At 35.3% G+C, this 22,271-nt stretch overlaps 3 non-coding genes across 3 annotated transcripts; 1 reads left to right on the top strand and 2 right to left on the bottom strand.

Moving 5' to 3' along the window:
* Window positions 1–2,490: 2,490 nt before the first annotated feature.
* On the bottom strand, window positions 2,491–2,562 carry TRNAP-UGG. The gene has a single exon. It is a non-coding gene; the product is annotated as a tRNA-Pro (tRNA).
* A 316-nt stretch (window positions 2,563–2,878) lies between these two features.
* On the bottom strand, window positions 2,879–2,950 carry TRNAP-AGG. Its single transcript has one exon. It is a non-coding gene; the product is annotated as a tRNA-Pro (tRNA).
* Window positions 2,951–13,072: 10,122 nt separating this feature from the next.
* Window positions 13,073–13,145, top strand: TRNAF-GAA. The gene has a single exon. It is a non-coding gene; the product is annotated as a tRNA-Phe (tRNA).
* Window positions 13,146–22,271: the final 9,126 nt, after the last annotated feature.

The raw sequence follows: 22,271 nt of genomic DNA on the forward strand, positions 1-22,271 counted from the left end.
GGAAAGCATACCAGGTAGGGAAAGAAAGGCTGCTCGATCTCCTATATGGCCAACCCTCAACGGCGAGCTCACCAGGCAATGCTATAAGTCCGACCAAGGTTTCATCTACTACGGATCAGAAAGTTCTTGGAGGAGCTAACATGAAATGAGAAATACATTCGATTACGGCAACTAATAGATAGCGAACTTTTTGGTAGAAACTGAATGATCCCTTGGCTAGAGTAAGAAAAGGAAAAGGTAGTCGTACTCCTACCTTTTTCGTCGGACGATAGGAAAGTTTGCGCTGAAAGATTGAATCACACCTGATAAGAAAGATGGGCTTAGGAGGTTTCTCCAAACATATAAACAAAAAGAGGAAGCAACCAGTCCTAAAGAGGATACCAATACGCATGCATTCTCGCATGGAAGAACTTAGCTGAATCGGATCAAGGGTCCTAACCTAGTCCGACTGACCTTCTTTGGCTGGCCCTCGCCCCTTGTAACAAGGTCAACGCGTACGTGCTTTTTTCTTTTGTTTAGCGAGATAGCTTACCAGATCTTTCGGCTCATAACAGCAGTATGAAAAGCGGAATCCTCATCCTGAATCGAGTCCGCATTGCCATACGAATCGACCTTGGCCAAACCAAGAGCTACTACTTTTTCTTTAACGAAAGAGAATCTAACAGTTTCGATAAAACCAACATCTTTTAAAGAAGGAGTCGCTCTGCCTTGATCACTTTGGACATATGCAACTCCCACTTTACCTTTGCCTACCGTGAAAAGGAAAGTTCCCTCACGATAGGCCCTCCCAGCTCCCGTACATCTTTCTATCAATTGAGAGAGGTATAGAATAGTACAACAAACCAACAAGACAAGAATGGACTCATATGATGGGCGGTCAGAGAAGCGACTTCATTTGTGTTATACGCCAAGGAAATGATCAAGGAATTCTCTATACACGGCTGAGAGATGATCGTATTGTTGCACATCCTGAATAAAGTACCGTAGGCAAGTGAAGCTTTTGAAAATGAAAGCGTGTAGAACTCATATCCATTTTCTCTTCGATTCGTAAACTTTGGATCTGATCTAACTTTCGTTTTCGGGTGACTAAGAGAGAATTTAGGCTTGGCGTGCATCCGATTTGGTCAACAATAAAGTACAAAGCGGATTGATTAAATGGGCTTGAAGTTCCATTATCGTTAGGTCGAAGATCTCTACTAGGTTTAGTGCACTTTGGTAGTTGGAATGTTGTCGTAATCGAATGTCTTTCTCTTTCGACATTCTCTCTTACCATGCACTCATACTCGCCAGGGTTGAGGAGACAGTCCGTGAGCTAATTGGGTTTCGAGATTGCGTATACGCGAAAGGAGCTCGCTTTCAACTTTATCCTCGGCGTTTTGTGCCCGGTTCTAGTTCAGGAAAGGGTCTGATCTCTTTCATTGGAGCACATTGATGCCGAAGGAGTATTCGGAACCGGTGGAGAGGCTATGATGACTTCAGGCTATTCAAATAGCATGACCGATACCACAAAGAAAGGGTATCTAAGTCACACTAGTGGAATAGCTTTTTCATAATAATTATCTCGTTATATGATACCAAAAACCTGCCTAATGACTGATAAGGTAAGGGGTTTTAAAAGACAACAGAATGACAATTCTACGTGTGATAGAAAAGGAGATCTTCGTTTTTTTTTCAGTGTGTGCGGTTTGCCTGCCTTCCTGAACACGGATAGGCTATGGGGCTTTACACTTCGACCCCTGAGAATACCACATCAATGTGATAGGATTCGAACCTATGGATCTCTGAAACTTCTTCATTGGTTATTTGGGTGCATATTTCTTAAAAGGATTGTGACGACAGATGACCTATGTGACGACAGTGGACAACATGCCTGCCTTCCTAACCACGGAGAGACTACGGGGCTTTGCACTTCGGCCCCTAAGAATACCACATCAAGGTGACAGAATTCAAACCTATGGCTCTCTGAAACTTCTTCATCGGTTATTTCGGTGCATCTTCCTTAAAAGGATTGTGACAACAGATGACCTATTTGACTGAAAAGTTCCTAGAAAGAATACAGTTCTAGGATTGTGATAACAGATGACCTATTTGACTGAAAAGTTCCTAGAAGGAATACAGTTCTAGGATTGTGACAACAGATGACCTATATGACTAAAAAGTTCCTAGAAAGAATACAAGAACAATTAGGATTGTGACAACATATGACCTATTACCTAGGTGACTAAAAAGTTCCTAGAAAGAATACAAGAACAATTAGGATTGTGACAACATATGACCTATTTGACTGAAAAGTTCTTAGAAAGAATACATTTCTCCATGAATATGTTTCATTCTCTATTCTCATCTTCTTGGTTCAATGTTTAAAAACCACATTTTAAATCATATTATCTTGCATAATTCATTTTGATAAAATATTGTTGGGGTCATTTTGAGAATTGAACTTAAGAAGACCTCTCACACCGAAAATGATAGACCTTTTTTACTTTTGGAGGGGCATTCCGAGAATCGAACTCGAGACCTCTCGCACCCAAAGCAAGAATCATACCACTAGACCAAATGCCCTTATTATGGACTATATATTAAGTTACTTATGGAATGTATCATCATTATTTCATTTATTTCTTTGTTAATGAAATCCATGAGCAATTATTATTATATCTTTTAAATCTCGACTGCTGTTAAATTATTTACATAGGGTTTGCGATAACTACAAAACAATACAAGTTATTTTCTAGTTTGATAGCTCCATTTAAGATAACTACAAAACAATACAAGTTATTTTCTAGTTTGATAGCTCCATTTAAGACATATATGGTGTGGTACACAAGTAGATGATGAATTGCTTTCTCTAAGGCTGATCTTTCGAGAAATGAACATAGGGGCATTCCGAGAATTGAACTCGGAACCTCTCACACCCTAAGCGAGAATCATACCACTAGACCAAATGCCCTTTCTAAAAAAATTGGAACATTTTTAACTACTACTCAATATATTTTTTCTCTCAAGTTTGAAATCTATTTTCTTGAGCGGTTGTTGGACTATAAAATAAAAGTTGATGGTTAGTATTTTACTTGTAAGTAAGGCATGTAATGTTGAATAAACTACAACCCTAAAAAATTGTTTCTTAGCATAATATGAATTTAGTTGCAGAGTTATTAAGAATAAGATGGAGAAAGAAATTTTCTTTAAAATAATAAACAGACCCAAGTTCATCGTTGTTGTTGTCTAATTGTGATTTTGCAAAAAGCTTAACTAATATGAAATATCAAGGTAAATCAAGAATATATCCTACACGAGATGACAATAAAATGGAGTTAAATTGAACGCAGTTTTAGTTTCATGTCTAGAAAATTGTATTAATGATATTAAAGAGAACTTTGTGTTTTATTAGAAGAGACCAACTTCCTTTAAGATACTAGGAGTTTAAACTACTTCCATTGTAATTTCAATCACTCCACAATGATTACAAATTTAGGGTTGGCTAATTGGACATCAATTATCAACTTTAGGTTATAATTTAGGTAGTAGCCATTATAATATTAATGAGCATAAGAGTTACAATTCTTTCATGGACCATATGTGTTATAGTTAAATGAATATATATATATTATGTATGTCGAGGTTTGGGTAAAGCACAAGGTAGTAAGGAACGCCATTGTCAACTCTAGAGCCACCCACAACTCATGATGGAGACCGATGCAAAATATTTTAACATCCTTTGGCAATAAGATACAGGAAAAATGAACGCCGTTAAATTGGAAGCTTTGCCTGTCTTAAGAGTCACAATGAGAACTCTAATCAAGCTGGAGCCTTGGACTAGGCAAATTGTTTAGTGATAGTTGAAATGGATGACTTCGACGTCGTGTTAGGAACGAACGTCCTGCTTAAACACAAAGTCATTTACATGCCCCTAGCAAAATGTCTAGTAGTAATGGAGTCTAACCCGATGATCATTCAGAAAAACATCCATCAACCAAGAGAGTTGAAAATGATGTCGATACTACAGTTGAGAAAGAATCATAGCCATGATGAATCTACGCTTGCTGCTACTGTTGTAATTGAAAAGGGGAGCTCGAGTGAGCCAACCACAATAGAAACCTCGTTGCCACTACATGAACACCACGATGCAAAACAAGGTCAGATAATGGATTTATCCCCACCAGAAGAGACAAAAACATGGTCAGATACTGAAGAAGGGAGACAGAAACAAACCACTGAAGCAACACGTGTTCACACGTAAATATCATCTAGACGGATGAAGAGAAGGGTCAGTCGGAAGCGTCAACCACGATAATTTCAAGAAAAATAAAGAGTTCATATAAGTTAAGTTCAAATAAACTTCGAGTTCAAAGCAACAAGAACCAAAACTGGTGTGAAAATACTATGGACTAGTTAAAGTTATCCATAAGATTATGAAGACATCATATAGAATCCAATTGCTCTTATGGATGCGGACTAACCTTGTTGTCCACGTTAGTAACTTGAAACGTCATTACTTCGACCAAGAAAACATCAAACAGAAGCAGGTGGTATGACATCATACAAATAAGAAAAAAGTTTCAAGCGAAGAAAGTAGGAACGAATAGAGAAGACATGAAGACTCAACAAACCGAGAAGTGATTTTCAACAGCACTTAGTAGGTTGGAAGAGACTCCTCATTATGAGATCAGCTGGAAGCACATCGAGAGACCTAAAGTCAGTTTCGTCCAATAAATTGTGTGGGGGCAGATGTCACAGTCATGATTGCCCAAGGCGTGTTGCCTGGGGTTGCATGTTGCATGTCTCAGCCATTCTTGTTAACGATTTGTTGTCCAAGGCGGTTATTTGGGCAATGTTATTGTTTACCGATTATTTGGGCGACACGCCTTGAGCAATCATGACCGTCACAATTGGCTAAGACATTTGTTGTCCATATGTTATTGTTGTCCAAGAGACTCCTCATTATGAGGTCATGATTGGCTAAGACATTTAAAGAAGTTTTACCTAAGGCAACTTCTATCACAATCCTCTTCTCGCTCTCTGAAACTTCTTTAAATGTACTGGTTATTTGGGCGCATCTTCCTTAAAAGGGTTGTGACGACAGATGACCTGGGTAAAACTTCTATTGGGAGATCAGTGCAATAGAGAATCTGTGTCCCTTTCCTGACACCTGCAGCGGACAACATAACAAAGAGTTCCTAGAAAAAATATCATAGAACAATTTGTGTAATGCCTTTGAAGTTAGGCTCGAGGCTCTATCTTATCTCCAAAGAATATGGTTCATTCTCAATTCACATAGAAATTATGCAATAGAAAGTGGTACCCTCATCTTCTTTTACAAAACTTTCTCAAGTCCTCATGGAATGATTTGAAAGTGGTACCCTCATCTTCTTTTATAAGACTACCTCGGCCTTTATGGAATGGTTATGCTATGTTGATTCTTAAAGAAGAGAGTAGGAGTAAGAGTAGAGGACTGTTTATGGTCCAAGTCCCAAAAAAGTAAGTTTTTATGTTAAGAAAGGAGAGGAATCCTCGTAGTTTCCAAGATATGAAGAGAATCCTACCTACACAAATTCCCTTTATTTGTTTATTTTCCTTTTTTTTTTCTTTCCAAATATCCATATGAATTACTTCTTGGTTCGAGGTTTTTAAAAACCTATTTCAAATCTTATTATATTGCATGCTTCAATTTGATATAATTGTTGGGGGCATTTTGAGAATCAAACTCGAGACCTCTCGCACCCGAAGCGAGAATCATACCACTAGACCAAATGCCTTGTAGTGGATCTATCTTTTATGCGCCTCAATATTTTAAATTTATCCACATGTTTTTGTTTCAATTCTAGAAATAGAAGTGATATCCATAGAAATACATAATTTTACAATGCAAATAAGAAAAACTCGTGATCAAGTTTTAGATAAAAGTAGGAAACATGTTGATAGATATAAAAATAAATTCAAGTTCTTTCTCGGGCCTAATTATCAATCGGAAGATTTAGCTGATATGAATTGTTATTGGTTTGATACCAATAATAACAGTCATTTTAGTATGCTAAGGATCCATATGTGTCCATGAAAATTAGATAATGCTATATTTTTCTTATATTGGCCATAATATCTCTCAACCAAATGCATTAGTTGAAAATGTATTTAATATTTTTCTTTTGTCCTTTTCATTTTTCGAATGGTCTTATGTCTCCATTCCATTTGAAAATTGATATTTTGTTTGGTAATTTTAAACTCATTATTTTTGTTTGTTCATTCCACCTAATTTGTAAAAAAAAAATTATACCACTAGACCAAATGCCCTTATAGTGGATCTATCATTTTTAGTTGCCCGTGTGTATATTTTTTCCACACCTAAATATATGAAATTTATCCAACCTCAATATGTGATCCAACCTCAATATATGAAATTTATCCACATATTTTTGTGCTTTAAAACCTACTATTATTGCCACTAGAGCCCATGCATTCCTTTGGGATAGATATGTTAAAAATTAGGCCCATTTGATAACTATTTTGTTTTTTTGTTTTATTTCAAAATTATGTGTTTTATCCTTTTATAAAAAGAAAAGAAAAGAAAAGAAAACATTTGAATTTTAAGCAAAATTTCACACCCAACTAAGTTTTTGAAAAATATTTTTATTTATTTATTTTTCAGGGCTAGTTTTCAAAACTACTACTTTGCTACAATTGAACAATATTTATATTGTAAAATGGGATTCACTTCCTTTAAGTTTATGTAGTTTCTTTTTATTACTATGTTTACTTCTGTCTCATGTTACTCCATTTGTGTTTACTTCGTTTTATACAAAAGTTCACCGTAATTAATAAATCCATGTGCTTAATACATTCCCTACAAGAATAAATTTGTTTGTATCAGAATAAATTACAATGAATACAGAGATAAGAAATCCCAAAAATAAGTAGAAGGTTGAGAATTTCACTCAACAACACAATGTCAAAGCGTGACTGCATGGCTCACACGTGATGCTCGGATTTCGAAGGGGAACTTCTCAACTTGAGAGATCAATTTCATTCATCAGAAATCTGATTTTTACATAATAATTTGTGGGTATTTATAGTCTCCCACAAAAAAAAGTTAGTGGCTGGGACTTAATCTCGATCCCTTTATATCTCCAAAAAAAAAAAAAACGAAGTCAATTTGACAATTCTACCATTACAAATTTTATGAAATTAAAAATAAATAAAGTTTTTTAACAACTCATGTAATGATGCTTGCAACTTCATTTGCTCTTTCAACTGTGCAAATATTCACTTCTGAAGCTCCAAATAGTCCTTCCTCAATTTTGTTTCTCAATTGTCTCCTTCCCCTCTTTATGCAATGTTTTGATCCGATTTGCCTTACTTGTGGCTGTTTTACTCACAAAAATATTAGAATGAATAGAAAGCAAATCAAGACGCGTAAGTGGATTAAATCCGTAAGCAACTTCAAAAAGAGAACAATGACTGGCAAACATTCGTCCCAAGACTTAATATTCTTATAAATAATAGCCCTAAGCAATGCTCCTAGTGTTCTATTAACCACCTCAGTTTGCTCATTAATCTGAAGATGACATGTACTTGAAAACAATATTTTGTTACCCAATTTATGACTTAATATTCTTATAAATAATAGCCCTAAGCAATGTTGCTGATATTTTATTAACAACCTCAGTTAGCAAGTGAGTCTGAGGATGACATGTAGTTGAAAACAATAATTTGGTACCTAATTTATCCACCATACTTTCCAAAAGTGACTTAAAAATTTAACATCCCTATCATTTTTTGTGTGCAGCAAACATTGGCAACATTGACTATAAAACTATAAACAACGTGCTTCATGGCAAAGGTCATATGGATCGTGATGAGCATTTTCTCCCATATCTTCGTTTCGCTAACTGAAGTTTTCCATAACTCCAAAACACCATTACCTTATATAACTTCTTGGGATAAGGATTCATATAAAATTTCATAAAATAAGATCTACTGATGAATTTCATAACATTTGAAGGTCATCTAGGTCATGAACCGAAGGTAAATTACCTTAGGGGCATTATGGTCATTTTACACCATTTCCTCGTTTACCTACTTATCCTTATCCAATGACCACCAAATTTCATATCTAACCTCAACAAAATATAATATGCTCAGTATTAAAATTTGATATGCAGTGGAGCTCATTAGAGGGTTATTTTAGCGTTACTTAAATCTTGAGCTATTTGATCGGTTCAGGGCTTTAACTCACGATTCTTTGGGTTTTTCTTACATATATCCTTAATTCATACTTGGTTTAGGGTTCATATGAAAATCCAGGCAATTTCTAGAAGTATTTCTTAACAAAAAGTCCAAGGTGACTACTTGCCTCGTCGTCGACATTTGGGACGTCCATTCTTGAGCTTCCAGTATCTGAATTACTTCAAATTTCCTTCCACGTACTCCTTATTGTGTCTAGTTTCTGAAACCATAAGATTTTATATGAGAATCGGTCTGGAATGAGGTTAAAATTGAGAAAACTCGAGAAAATGTCAAATTTTGAGTTGACTTGGACAGTTCAGTAGAACTGGCCATATCATCGTTTTCTTCCTCTGAACAGGAAGCAGATGCGCATTTTTCGCGTCACCGCCATCTGAAACTCGGCCTGTACAACCACATTTACAGCGTTTCTCTCCTCGATTTCTTCGTGAAACTTAAAGATGGGTATTACAAGGAAGGGCTAGGGATTTGATTTGATACCTTCTCATGGATCGTAGCCTAAAATATTCACTTCCAAAGTTCATCCAAAATCTGATTTATCGCTGGAGATAAAATAAAGGATTTCTTATTGGGTAGCGGATTCTAGGGGTTTCAAGGCCCTATTTCTTCATTGAACCTCTTCCATATCCTTTCTTCAGGCTAAAGGAATTTATTTGGAGGAACGTCTTTGAGTGTAAGACCTTAATTTCCAAAAATTGTTCTCGGTATGCAACTCACTCGAAACGCCAGATTTTCGATCTCTTGGGTACCTTTTTCTACGATGTTTCATCTCTCGATTCCTTCATCAAGTTTACTCAACTTCTTCCTCTGAAGCTAGAGGAATCCTTAATTTGAAGGAAAAGAGATCATAGATAGGAATTCAACTCTTATTCCCAATTTAATTTCGAAACCTATTTCCATCAATTCGACACGCTCTCGAGGTTATTTTCCTTCGTGGTGTTCTATGGAATCATTCCTTGGAGGTGCAGAAACTTATTGGAACCATTCTTGCTCAACGAATCATCATGTATCCTCGGATTGGATTTTCAAGTTTTTCTTGAAGTTCTTCAATGGCGGATTGAATTTGGGGAATGGTTTCTAGGCACTTTCAGCACTCTATTCCTTCATAGAACTTGTGGGTAATCTTGTTGAGAAATGGTAGGAATAAGTTCGAAGAGAAATGGTGGAGGATTGCTCTCGAATTTGGAAGAAATCTTAGAGTAGGAGACCCATAATCTAAACGTTTATTGTCTTCGATTGGGGGATCGACCTTTCTCGATTCTTATTCCGTATTGTTTCTCCTACTTCAAACTTTATAGGAGGAGCTTAAACAGACATTGAGAGCTCCAGATTCTTCGTTATTTAGAAGTTTGAAGAGAAATGGTGGAGGATTGCTCTGGAATTTGGAAGAAATCTGAGACTAGGAGACCCACAATCTAAACGCTTATTGCCTTCGATTGGGGGATCGACCTTTCTCGATTCTTATTCCATATTGTTACTTAAGACTGTATAGGAGGAGCTTAAACCGACATTGAGAGCTCTAAAATCTTCGTTATTAAGAGATCGAACTTTCTGGATAATTTTTCAGAGATATTAACTCCGATCATATCCTTACCGACCTTTGCTTTGAATACTAGTCGTTGGATGTGATGATCCGTGCGTGTTCGTTCTAGATCATATCAAAGTTTGGATAAGATCCGATGGTTGAAATTTGAGTTCGAAGGATTTTGCTCGGATTGTCACGGTAGATGCTCTGATTCTAAATATAGTGGCATTTATGTAATTGTCCATTCTTCTAGGGGTATTTTGGTAATTTGCCACTTTTCGAATATTTTATTATTATTTTTCTCGAAAAATCCATAATTTTTCTACAAATTCCTCATCCCTTTTTTTTTTTATCATTTTTCACTTATTTTGAATCTTGAGATTCCTTCTACATAAGGAATTACAAATCCGGAAAGATTCTTGATAATTGATCAAATGACTTTTTTCCCCTTTTCATTTACTTTTTCCTTTCCCATCCTTTTCAAGAGGCCTTTAACTCCTTGAAATCACTTGTTAGGGTGAGTGACTTGACTAAGTCCTTTGTTCTTGCTTAATCCTTCAATTTTTTTTTCCTTTCTATCCTTTGGGTCTTTCATGAGTGGCTTACTCTTATGGGAGCTAATTTTCTTCATTTTTTGGGTGTTAAATATACATATTCGTTACAAACAAAAAATAAGAAGCAGACTCAAAAGAAGAATAAAAAATACTAGATTAAAATAGAAGTTAGTTCATGGCCCACCCTCCAAAGTCCACTCTCATCCACGACCAACTCTTAGTTACTTGAAAAAAAATAATAAACATGGAGTGAGTAAAACTTAGTAATTAGCCTACTAGTAGGTTCTTAATCGCGACCTTAAGCTAGGATATTACTTCTTGTTATGTTTTCAGGATCTTAGAACTTAGAGGTCATCGTTTCATGTATCATATACTGATCCTGAAAACCTTCCCCTAAAATAACCTTCAATTTTCTCGCCTTGAACACATGAATGGTGTCGTCATAATCATGTAATCCTACTGGTAAATCGTTGTGCAAGACATCTCGTTTAGCTGATGGGAAAGGTAGACCTATCATAACATCCAGCTCATGATACATATTGTAGGACATCCTACCTACAGAGGAATAGGGGCCTTTTAGAACACATCGTCAGATAATGGTTACTTCTGGATATGGATCCTAGCAACTTATTTGGCATGTTATTTACATAGTTCTAGGTACTTGGTACATGGATTATTGATGAACCTAGGTTTATACATAAGGTCATGGGTTAGGCTTTAGGAGTTGAGGTTTTAGCTTAGGAAAACATTAGAGGGTAACCTAACATGGACTAATTCGTGTGAAAACCTACTATCACTTTGAGGACCTCTTTCCTTCACCAAACTTATGGGTAAACTTATTTAGAAGGTGCAGAAACAAGTCTGGAAATGAACAGTGGACTATAGTTCTCAAATTCGAGGTAAACCCATGAACACGATACCCCAAAAGAAAAAACTTGTATCTCTCTATTGGGTACTCTATTAAGATTGCTTCTTGCCCCTAATAGTCTACCCTAATTCATAATTTATAGACGGATTTTCCACTACCATTGAAACGTCTAGAATTTCTATAATTTCATTCTTGATTTTTCTGAATCTTCTGCTAGAAAAGTCTTCTCCGATCGGATCCTTCCTTTTTTAAGCACCTTGTAATTCTTATTCTATAAAAAATTTAAGGATTCGGGAAGTTTATAAAAATTAGAAAAAGTACCATTTTCTTAATGTTTTCTTTGCTTCTAGATACAACCTAGTAGGGATTATACACTGTCTCTTATTGGAGACCTTGAGTGTTTCATATTCTCCTCTCCTTTGAAAACTTTCGCTCATCGAAAGTGCTTATTCTAAAATAGGTCAGGGTACAAAAGGTTCTTATTTGCCTTCTGTTTCCCAAGTGGCTTCTTCTACTCTATGATTCTTCCGTAGGACCTTAACGAGAGAGATTTCCTTGTTTCTCAGTAATTTGACTTTCTTGCTATTATTTGAATCGGGACTTCTTTATACGTTATGTCATCTCTCAAGAAGAGAGTTTCATGAGCCAGTACGTGCGAACGATCTAGGGTATACTTCCATAGTACGGATACATGAAAGATATTATGTACTGCAGACAAGTTTGGGCATTGCCCGATTCTATAGGCCACAGATCTAATTCTTTCTAATATCTCAAAGGGAGAGATAAACTTAGGGCTTAGCTTCCCCTTTTTACCCTACGTGAGCACCCTTCTCATGGGGTGCTACCTTTAGGAATATATGATCCCCTACCAACAATTCCATGTCCTTGCGCCTTAGGTCTTCATAGCTTTTCTCTCGGCTTTGTGCGGTTTGTATCCTAGCTTTAATCTTCTGGACTGCGGTGTTGGTAATTTGCACCAGCTTTGGCCCAATAGTTGTCATTTGCCCCCTTTCTTCCGAAAAGATAGGGGATCAAAATCTTCGTCCATAAAGAACCTCGTATGTGGCCATTTGTATGGTGGCTTGGCAAGTATTATTATAAGCGAATTTCATAAGGGGTAGGTACTTATCCCAACTTCGTACAAAATCCATCACATATACCCTCAATATGTCTTCCAATATTTGCTTGAGCATTTCTGTTTGACCATCTGTTTATGGGTGGAATGTCATACTATAACTGCGTACCCAATGCCTTTTGTTGAATTTAACAGAAGCGAAGATTTGAAGATTTGAAGCGTACCCAATGTTTGACCATCTGTTTATGGGTGGAATGTCATACTATAACTGCGTACCCAATGCCTTTTGTTGAATTTAACAGAAGCGAAGATTTGAAGATTTGAAGCGTACCCAATGTTTGACCATCTGTTTATGGGTGGAATGTCATACTATAACTGCGTACCCAATGCCTTTTGTTGAATTTAACAGAAGCGAAGATTTGAAGATTTGAAGCGTACCCAATGTTTGACCATCTGTTGGGAGAGCGTCAGACTGAAGATTTGAAGGTCTCGTGTTCGATCCACGTGAACCATGCATGCACAATTTGACTATTCAATTTAAAATTAGTGATCATTTCTTTCTAAAATTTCAATTAATTAGCCGAAATACCTTTACTTAAAAACTTTCATTTTTAATGTTAGCGGGGATAGCTCAGTTTGGTGAGCGTCAGATTTAATATTTGAAGGTCATGTGTTCGATCTCCACGTTCACCGCACTTGTTTCTATTTGCATAACTTGACTATTCAATAAAAAAATTAGTCATTATTTCTTTTTAAAACCTCAATGAATCAGCGAAAATATATTTACTGATGAATTTTCATTTCTAATGATTGTGGGGATAGCTCAGTTGGGAGAGCGTCAGACTGAAGATCTGAAGGTCACGTGTTCGATCCACGTTCACCGCACTTGGGTCACATAGCATAATTTTAGATTGAATATTGGAAGGTCTTGTGTTTGATTTGCATTCATTGCACCTTATAGTTTAGTCGATTATTATTTCTTTTTTAAAATATAATGAATCAGTGTTTAGTTGGGAGAGTGTCAAACTAAAGATTTCAATGTCACGTGTTTAATCTCTCCACGTTCACTGCACCTGTTGGCAAACTCACTAACAAAGGTACAAAGTTCATAAAAGTCTATAACATAACACTAACAAAGGTACAAAGTAACACTAACAAAGGTACGAAGTTCATAAAAGTCTTTTTAATCTAAAATACCATTGACTCATCTCAACCATGATGGCGTTCAACAAGAGAGACCTCGAAAATAGCCGAATTATCGCATTAACCATTTGAATTACCTCAACACCACTTGTTGAAATTGAAACAAATATCTATAACATAACACTAACATAGGTACGATGTTCATAAAAGTTTTTAATCTAAGATACTATTGAACTTGACCATTAAAGTACCTCTCAAAATGAGGAAAAGTTTAAATATAATTGGTGACAAAAGATGAAACTATAAAATAAAAAGAAATAAGAAAATAATATTCAATTTGAGAGAATCAAACTAAAATCTCCTAGGTGAAAGCCAAATATCCAAACCGTTGGACAAAATGAATTTTTTGTGTAGTTGTCCTAAAGTCTTTTGTCTAATCGCTCAAGGGTTTTACTATGATGTTTTGGGTAATGTCTAACTCTTTGACACCTCCTTTCATGTGTGTGATAGAGTTCTCAGAATTACCGCGACGTTTTGAGCTATTCGATCGTGTGACTCTTTCTTAAAAAAGGTAAACATCAAACATCAGGTCTTTGATTGGCAACCCATCCAAAGGAGCGTCGATTGCATCGATTCCATCAACAGTCTTCCCATGAGTTTATGGTGCATGACCCATTTTTTATACCATTCACCTTCGAGCGCCACCATAGTTTTGCATCGTCCGTGAGATGCATTGCGACCAACGTAACTCTTAGGTCCTATGATCAAGTTCGTGTAACCTTCAAGTAATGTTCTACGTAAAAAATAAAGCTTATTAATTCCTTAGCATCCCGGTTTCCATTTAAGGGGTTGTGTTCTTGGATTTTAAGTTTGTTAAGCCCACATGAACTTGGCTTTAGGTGTGGTTCTCTACAGCCAAACTTGTTAAACTCACTCAAGTGCTCATCTCAACCATGATGTCATTCAACAAGAGAGACCTCGAAAACGACTGGATTATCGCATTAACTATTTGAATCACCTGCTCATCTCAACCATGACGCCGTTCAACAAGAGAGACCTAGAAAACGACTAGATTATCGCATTAACCATTTGAATCACTTGCTCATCTCAACCATGATGTCGTTCAACAAGAGAGACCTCGAAAACAACTGGATTATCGCATTAACCATTTGAAATTGAACAAAATATCTATAACATAACTCTAACAAAGGTACAAAGTTCATAAAAGTCTTTTTAGTCTAAGATAGAAACTGTAAAATAAAATGAAATAAGAAAATAATATTCCATTGCCGAGAATCGAACTCGGGTCTCCTGGGTAAAAGCTATAAATCTTGACTGCTGGACAACAATGGATTTTTGGTGTAGATGCCCTGAAGTCTTTAGTCAGATCGCTGAAGAGTTTTAGCATAATCTTTTTTTTAATGTCTAACTCTTCGACACGTCCTTCCCTAGTCAGGGCTACCGCAACGTTTAAAGCTGTGAGATTGTGTGGCTCTTTCTTCAAAAGAGTCAATATCAAATGTTGGGTCTTTGATTGGCAACCCATCCAGGGGAGCATCGATTGCATCGATTCGATCAACGATCTTCCGATGAGTTTATGGTGCATGACCCATTTTTTATACCATTCACCTTCGAGCACTACCATAGTTTTGCATCGTCCATGAGATGCATTGCGGCTAACGTAACTCTCAGGTCGTATGAGAAAGTTCCTGTAGCCCTCAACTCTCAGGTCGTATGATAGAGTTCTTAGAGCTACCGCGACATTTTGAGGTGTTCGATTGTGTGGTTTTTTCTTCAAAAGAGTCAACATCAAACGTCAGGTCTTTAATTGGCAACCAATCAAGGGGAGCGTCGATTGCATCGATTCCATCAACGGTCTTCCCATGAGTTTATGGTGCATGACCTATTTTTTATATCATCCACCTTCGAGCGCCACCGTCCATGAGATGCATTGTGGCCAATGTAACTCTTAGGTCCTATCAGCAAGTTCCTGTAACCTTCAAGTATTGTTCAACGTCAAAAATAAAGTTTTTTAATTCCTTAGCATCCTGGTTCCTAGTTAAGGGTTTGTGTTTTTGGATTTTCAGTTTGTTAAGCCCAAACTGAGCTTGGCTTGGGGTGTCATTCTCTACGACCCTCCTTGTCAAACTCACTCTTGTGCTCATCTCAGTCATCTCAGCGATGATGGCGTTCAACGAAAGAGACCTTGATATTGACCGAATTATCACATTAACCATTTGAATGACCTCAACCTCACTTGTTGAAATTGAACTATTAAGATCAACACTTTAAACATCTACATATATTCATTAATGTAATCAAAAGAAATCAGCTAGTTGTGTCCATACCCAAAATCAAATAATATCAAACTTGAGCCTTATTAAAACCCATCCAATGGTCTTTGTCTCAAACTTTGGTGATGACGTATCCTAGAAAAGCCAACTTCAAAAAAATTTTAGGTTCTCTCAAGTACGTGTCTTATATCCTTCAAGATATCAGGCACATTTACAAATGTCTTGATGAGTGTCTTCAAAATAATAAAAGTCTTGATTTGTAAGGGATATCTCTACAACAAAAAATAAAATAAAATCATTAGTCAAATAAACTCTCTGCTTAAGTCTTATTGACCCAAGGGCAGATCTCATAATGAAACGTGACGCATCAAATATCGAATATGGAGGTATCTAAAATTGACAAAGAGGACAGAGAATCAATTATCATATTTCATTAAAAGCCTCGAATAATACCATACAAATTACAAAATTGTAAAAAAAAAAAAAAAGTATTATTTCCATTGTACTCTATGTACAAAAATTTTAAAGAAAATTTAATTAACAAAACTATTAAAATCTATTCCAGAGTCAAATTTAGTTTTAGAAAAAGAAGGGAATAATCTTGTTTTAAACAAAAAAAAAAATAATTTTGCTAGATAGAAGTAAATTTTGTTGTGGTTTGATTTTAAAATTCTACCTATAAAAGAAATTGAAAACACCTTGGGAGATTACCTATGGGAGAGTTTCTAACAAAGTCTCTCTTCTCTCCTCTGTTTTCTCAAATTAATACGAATCCAACCAATCATTTGCATGTTCTAAAAAGTTCAATTACCTGTAAAAGAAGTTGAAAACACCCTGCGAAAGTTTGTAAGCATACTACGACCTCTAGCTTTGCAAAATCCAGCGTTGTTGGCACTTATCAAAATCCCTGCCAAAATAAAGTTTAACAAGTGGTTTTATTGTGTAGTGGTTAGCACTTTCAACTTTGAATCTAACAACCTGTGTTTAATTCCCGATAGGTAATCCACCAATTTATACAAAATTGATCTATAGCCTATTCGGTAGGGTCACTTTCTCTTTTCATGACTCCCTTTTTATTTTCACTTACTCCTCTTAAATCTATAAAATGTCTCCTACTTTTATTCGTTTTCTCTTTTCTTAAATATCAAAATCTTAAATAAAAAGGAAGAGCTCTCTAAAACATTCTTCTTTGCCAGTAATTTTACATAATTTAACATTTTTAAAAACGGTAAATTAAAAAATCCTACATTGATATATTGGTAATTTCATGTAGTCTTCCTAAGTTTGCCGGCAACATTGTTTGTTGTCGAGCTTGATAATCTGAGTTTGTAACCCATCCGTTAGGGTTCTTGGAATGATTCTCTAGATTATCCCTTCCATGTTGGGAGTTGGGCCATGAGTCTTGGGTGAAGGAACCGTTGGTTTACCGCCCCTAGGAGTTAAGGAAGCATCTTGAGGCTAGTTTCCCATAGTATCATTGTCTTTGAGATAACAATTCTTTTCTATTTTATCTAAATTTTTTAAATATAGGTTCATTTCCAAATGCATGCTAATACCCTTATTGTTGAATGAATGTCATGAAACTAGTTTCACATAGTAACGTTGCCTTTTGCTCCTATTGGTGGAAGGATAATGTTGGATCGATATGACAACCCTACGGGGGTGTGAATAGGGTTTCAACAATGTAATTATTAATTTTTGTTTTAATAACAATCAAAAACTTGATACCATGCAATAAAACTTAACAATAATTTAGAACTTAAATAGGAAAAGGTTAGAAAATATAATAGTTTTATAGTGGTTCAGTCAAACTCGACCTACTCCACTCCACAAGCACTTCTTCGGATTTTGAATAAAATTTTCTGACTCTTTCCTCGGATCAGAGCCCAACCGCTACATCACTCTTTTTACGAGTGCAAGAGTAAACTCAATCCTTTCCACGGATCAAGATCAAACCAGTACACCGCTCTTTTTACGAGTTCAAGAGAAAACTCAATCCTTTCCACGACTCAGGATCAAACCAGTACACCGCTATTTTTATGAGTTCAAGAGCAAACTCAATCCTTTCCACGGCTCAGGACCAAACCGGTACACTGCTCTTTTTACGAGTTCAAGAGCAAACTCAATCCTTTCCACGGCTCAGAATCAAACCGATACACCGCTCTTTTTACGAGTTCAAGAGCAAACTCAATCCTTTCCACGACTTAGGATCAAACCAGTACAATTATCTGAAATCTTATAGAAACACACCACAACACTTTCAAATAATAGGCATCTCTCGATAAAAAAATAGAATTGGAAGCTTCGGAGAGATCAACAATAGAGGCTTTTTTAAAAAAAAATTAGATAGAGGTTCTGTGGGTTGTGTTGTGAAAAATACTAAGACGCGATGAGTTTAAATATCGATCAAGTTGTAAAAATAGGAATTGATACACATTACTAAAACGTGGACCACGAAAAATAATATTTATTTATTTTTAAATTTATCGTAAAAAATTATAGACCATCATTTAAATATATATATATTATTTAAAATAAATATTAAAAACATTTTAAATTCATTTTTATTATATATATATATAACATATTTAAATGTAATACTATAAAAAAGGTTAATAAAAACGGTGACATTTTAAAAATAATTAAAAGTTTTATAAATCTAAATGAAATCCTTATCATTGGAATGATTTTGTAACTCAAATAATTATCTTTATGAAAACTAAATGAAATGGTTATAATTTCTTTCTATTTAAAAGTAATAACTCGTTTTCATAAATGAAATTACTGTAATTTTTTTTTTATTTAAAAGAAACCACTAATTTTCATAAATGTAAATGAAATCTCTATAATTTCTTTCCATTTAAAAGGTAACGGAAAATGAAATCTTTATAACTTCTTTTATAAATGTAAATGAAATCTTTATAAATATAATTGAAATGATTTTATAATTTAAGAGTAATGGAAAACTTTTATAAATGTAATTGAAAACTCCACCATTTGTTACTCTACCAAATTTATAAATGTCATACTTCGATTGGTCTATGATGTCAATTTTGCCGCTGGTCCATGATATCAATTTTGTCACCACATCATCAATTTTGTCACCATATCATCACGTCAGGTATTTTGTTTTGAATTTGATTGGTCCATGATGTCAATTTTGCCACCACATCATCACGTCGAGTATTTATTTTGACTGGAACTTCTTCGTTTCATCTCTAATTTGAGTGAACCAAAAAAGACGTTGAAATCGTTGTTCCCAACCTTACACTGTGGACAAAAATACTGAGAATTGTTAATAATTGAAGGTAGGTTTGTTATCATCAAAAGATTAAGGCAAAAAAGCCAACAGATAATAGGTCAATTATACCTATAGGGTAGTTTTAAGCGTGACAACGAGACTAATTTTTTTTTTAATTAAAAATTAGAATTATAACAATCTGCCTAAAACCCTCAGACTAATTTTGCTTCATTTCTAAATTCTGGCAGACAAAGTAGAAAAATGAAAACATGTAAATTGTAAACTCAAACATTTCAAAGAAATAAATAAGTTTTGATGATACCAATGCTAACTCGAAAACAATCAAACCAAATTTATTTCAAACATAGAAAACTTCATGTCTCCATCTTGTAAAGCCAATAAACCAAAGGGCCTAAATAGTAGAGAAATAAAAAAATGTTACCCTCATCTGTGTTGTGCCATAAGTGATCAATGGATGTTGACTTTGACCAATTCCTACTATTTTTTTTCTGTATTTTGAAACTATTTTAAGCACTCTTCTCTTGTACTCCTTATAATTTTTACCTTTTAAGGTTGTAAATATTTATGCACAGGTGACTATTATGATTACTAGTGAACTGAGTCAAGTGGAAATAAATTTTGAAGATGAAATTAAAGTATTAATTTTGATGTCATCTTTACCTGAGTTTTGGGATATTTTTATTAATGAGATTCAATCTAATGCCATTAGTAATTCACAATAATAATATTCAAAATACTTGACAAAACAGAATGGTGAACATAAGATATTTGAAACAAATAAATACTTTTGTCCTCTATGATATATCAAATCACTCATTTGAAATTCCTTAATAATAAACCTGAAGTCTTACCTCTTTTATAGAGAAAAGTTCCTTAAATAGAAGTCTTATTAGATACTTCTAAGCATTTAGAGATCAACTAGAAACAAAGCTAAACATTCTAAAAAAAATCAGGGGTTAAAACTTTTAAGTTAACTTAATTTAAGAAACTTATGATTTTTATATTATCAAGAGTTTAATTGAGCTAGGTCGATTCAATTTAGTGGACCCAAGAATTGAACCGAACCAAACAACCTAGTTAGCAACATGATTTAGTGGAAGCATTTTCACGCAAAGTAGAAGCAATAATGGAGGGTTTGAAATAATATAGTTTTCACCCCTTGTTTCTCGAGTGAATATTGAAATAATATAGTTTTCATGTTAAGTTTTGCACGGAAGAAAGAAAGACTGGGATGTAAAGTATTATTTTAATTTGTTTGTAATATACAACAATATATAAATTAACTATAAGAAATATATAAAATTACGTGTTCTCCATGAGCTTCAATCAACACTGGAGGGTTACTTCTGCAACTACTCTAAATGTGCTCAAGATCACAACGAGTTAGATAAAACATCTCTAGAACTTTGAATCCAATAACTTGTTTGACTCGTGATAGGATCTCTCTTCTTGTGGAATCTGCATAAAATAGGAAAATTATTCCAAAATAAATTTTTATAAGGGATTCTATGGTGGAGTGGTTAGCACTTGGGTACAACTCTTGGTAGGACCTTTATGAAATGACCTTGATGCGAAAACACAGAATAGGGAACGACAACACAAGACATTTTAAAACAAAAGGGTGTTACCTAGCATTTGATGCGAAAACACAAATTTTCTTGAGGCATAAGGTGTAACATTCTTGAGTTATTTCGAACTTGCTCCGCTTCATGCCTTCCAATGCCTTCCAAAGCTTCATGAACATGACCGAACTTGCTCCGCTTCATGTCTTCCAATGCCTTCAAAGGCTTCATGAACATGACCTCTGCTTGAGGTATTGTTGTTGGCTCGTCGGTTCTCAATCTTGTATGTTTCTAATGTAATCATTTGAACCCATAATAACTAGCATGAGTTTTAGGTTCCGAACTTGCTCCAACCAACTTCAATTGAATTTATTCTCATGTCATATAAAATAGACCTTAAAGAAAATAGTTGGTAATGTATTATTCTTGAGTTATTCCGAACTTGCTCCGCTTCATGCCTTCCAAGGCTTCATGAACATGACCTCCGCTTGAGGTAATTTTGTTGGTTCGTTGGTTCTCAATCTTGTATGTTTCTAACGTAATCATTTGAACGCATAATAACTAGCATGAGTTTTAGGTTCCGAACATGCTCCAACCAACTTGAATTGAATTTATTCTCATGACAACATGCCTGCCTTCCTAACCACGGATGGACTACGGGGCTTTGCACTTCGGCCCCTGAGAATACCACATCAAGGTGATAGGATTCGAATCTATGGCTCTCTAAAACTACTTCATCGGTTATTTCGGCGCATCTTCCTTAAAAGGATTGTGACAACAGATGACCTATTTGACTGAAAAGTTCCTAGAAAGAATACAGTTCTAGGATTGTGACAAGACAAGAATGGACTCATAAGATGGGCGGTCAGGGAAGCGATTTTATTTGTGTTATCCACCAAGGAAATGATCAAGGAATTCTCTATACACAGCTGAGAGATGACCATATTGTTGCACATCCTAAATAAAGTACCGTAGGCAAGCGAAGCTTTTGAAAATGAAAGCGTGTAGAACTCAGATCCATTTTCTCTTCGATTCGTAAACTTCAGATCTGATCTTCCTTTCGTTTCCGGGTGACTGAGAGAGGCCTGCCGTGCATCTGATTCGGTCAACAATAAGGTACAAAGCGGATTGATTAAATGTGCTTGAAGTTCCATTATCGTTAGGTCGAAGATCTCTACTAGGTTTAGTGCACTTTTGTAGTTGCGAATGTTGTCGTAATCGAATGTCTTTCTCATTCGACATTCTCTCTTACCAAGCACTCATACTTGCCAGGGTTGAGGAGACAGTCTGATATGAATCCAACAACTAATCACTTCCATGTACCCGAACGAGCAATTACAAGAAGCAATACAAAGAAGATTCAAGAATCAAATCAAGAAAATAATGGAGTGGCTGATATTGGAAAGTAATTAGAAGACTTGCCTTTGGTAGTTAAATTACCAATTAAGGAAATTTATTAATGCCTTAGTTTCTTCAATTTATATTTAATAGCATTTATTAATAGTTTGTATGAATTGCCTTCTATTCTTCAATTTGTATTTAATAGCATTTATTAGCATTTATTAGTGATGGGTGGCTGAACCATATTATGTTAGGGTTACCTTTTAGACCTATTTAAGGCATGTAATACTCATGTTTGAGAGGATTTTGTTGAATACATAAAAAACTATTTTCTGGATACCCTTTTGGTGTTATTCTTTTTCAAACCTTGCTTTAGGTTTGATGTTTAAACCGATTCATTGAATTAGTT

This window comes from Cucurbita moschata, unplaced genomic scaffold, assembly GCF_002738365.1.
Source record: "Cucurbita moschata cultivar Rifu unplaced genomic scaffold, Cmos_1.0 Cmo_Scf00080, whole genome shotgun sequence".
NCBI classification, from domain to species: Eukaryota; Viridiplantae; Streptophyta; class Magnoliopsida; order Cucurbitales; family Cucurbitaceae; genus Cucurbita; species Cucurbita moschata.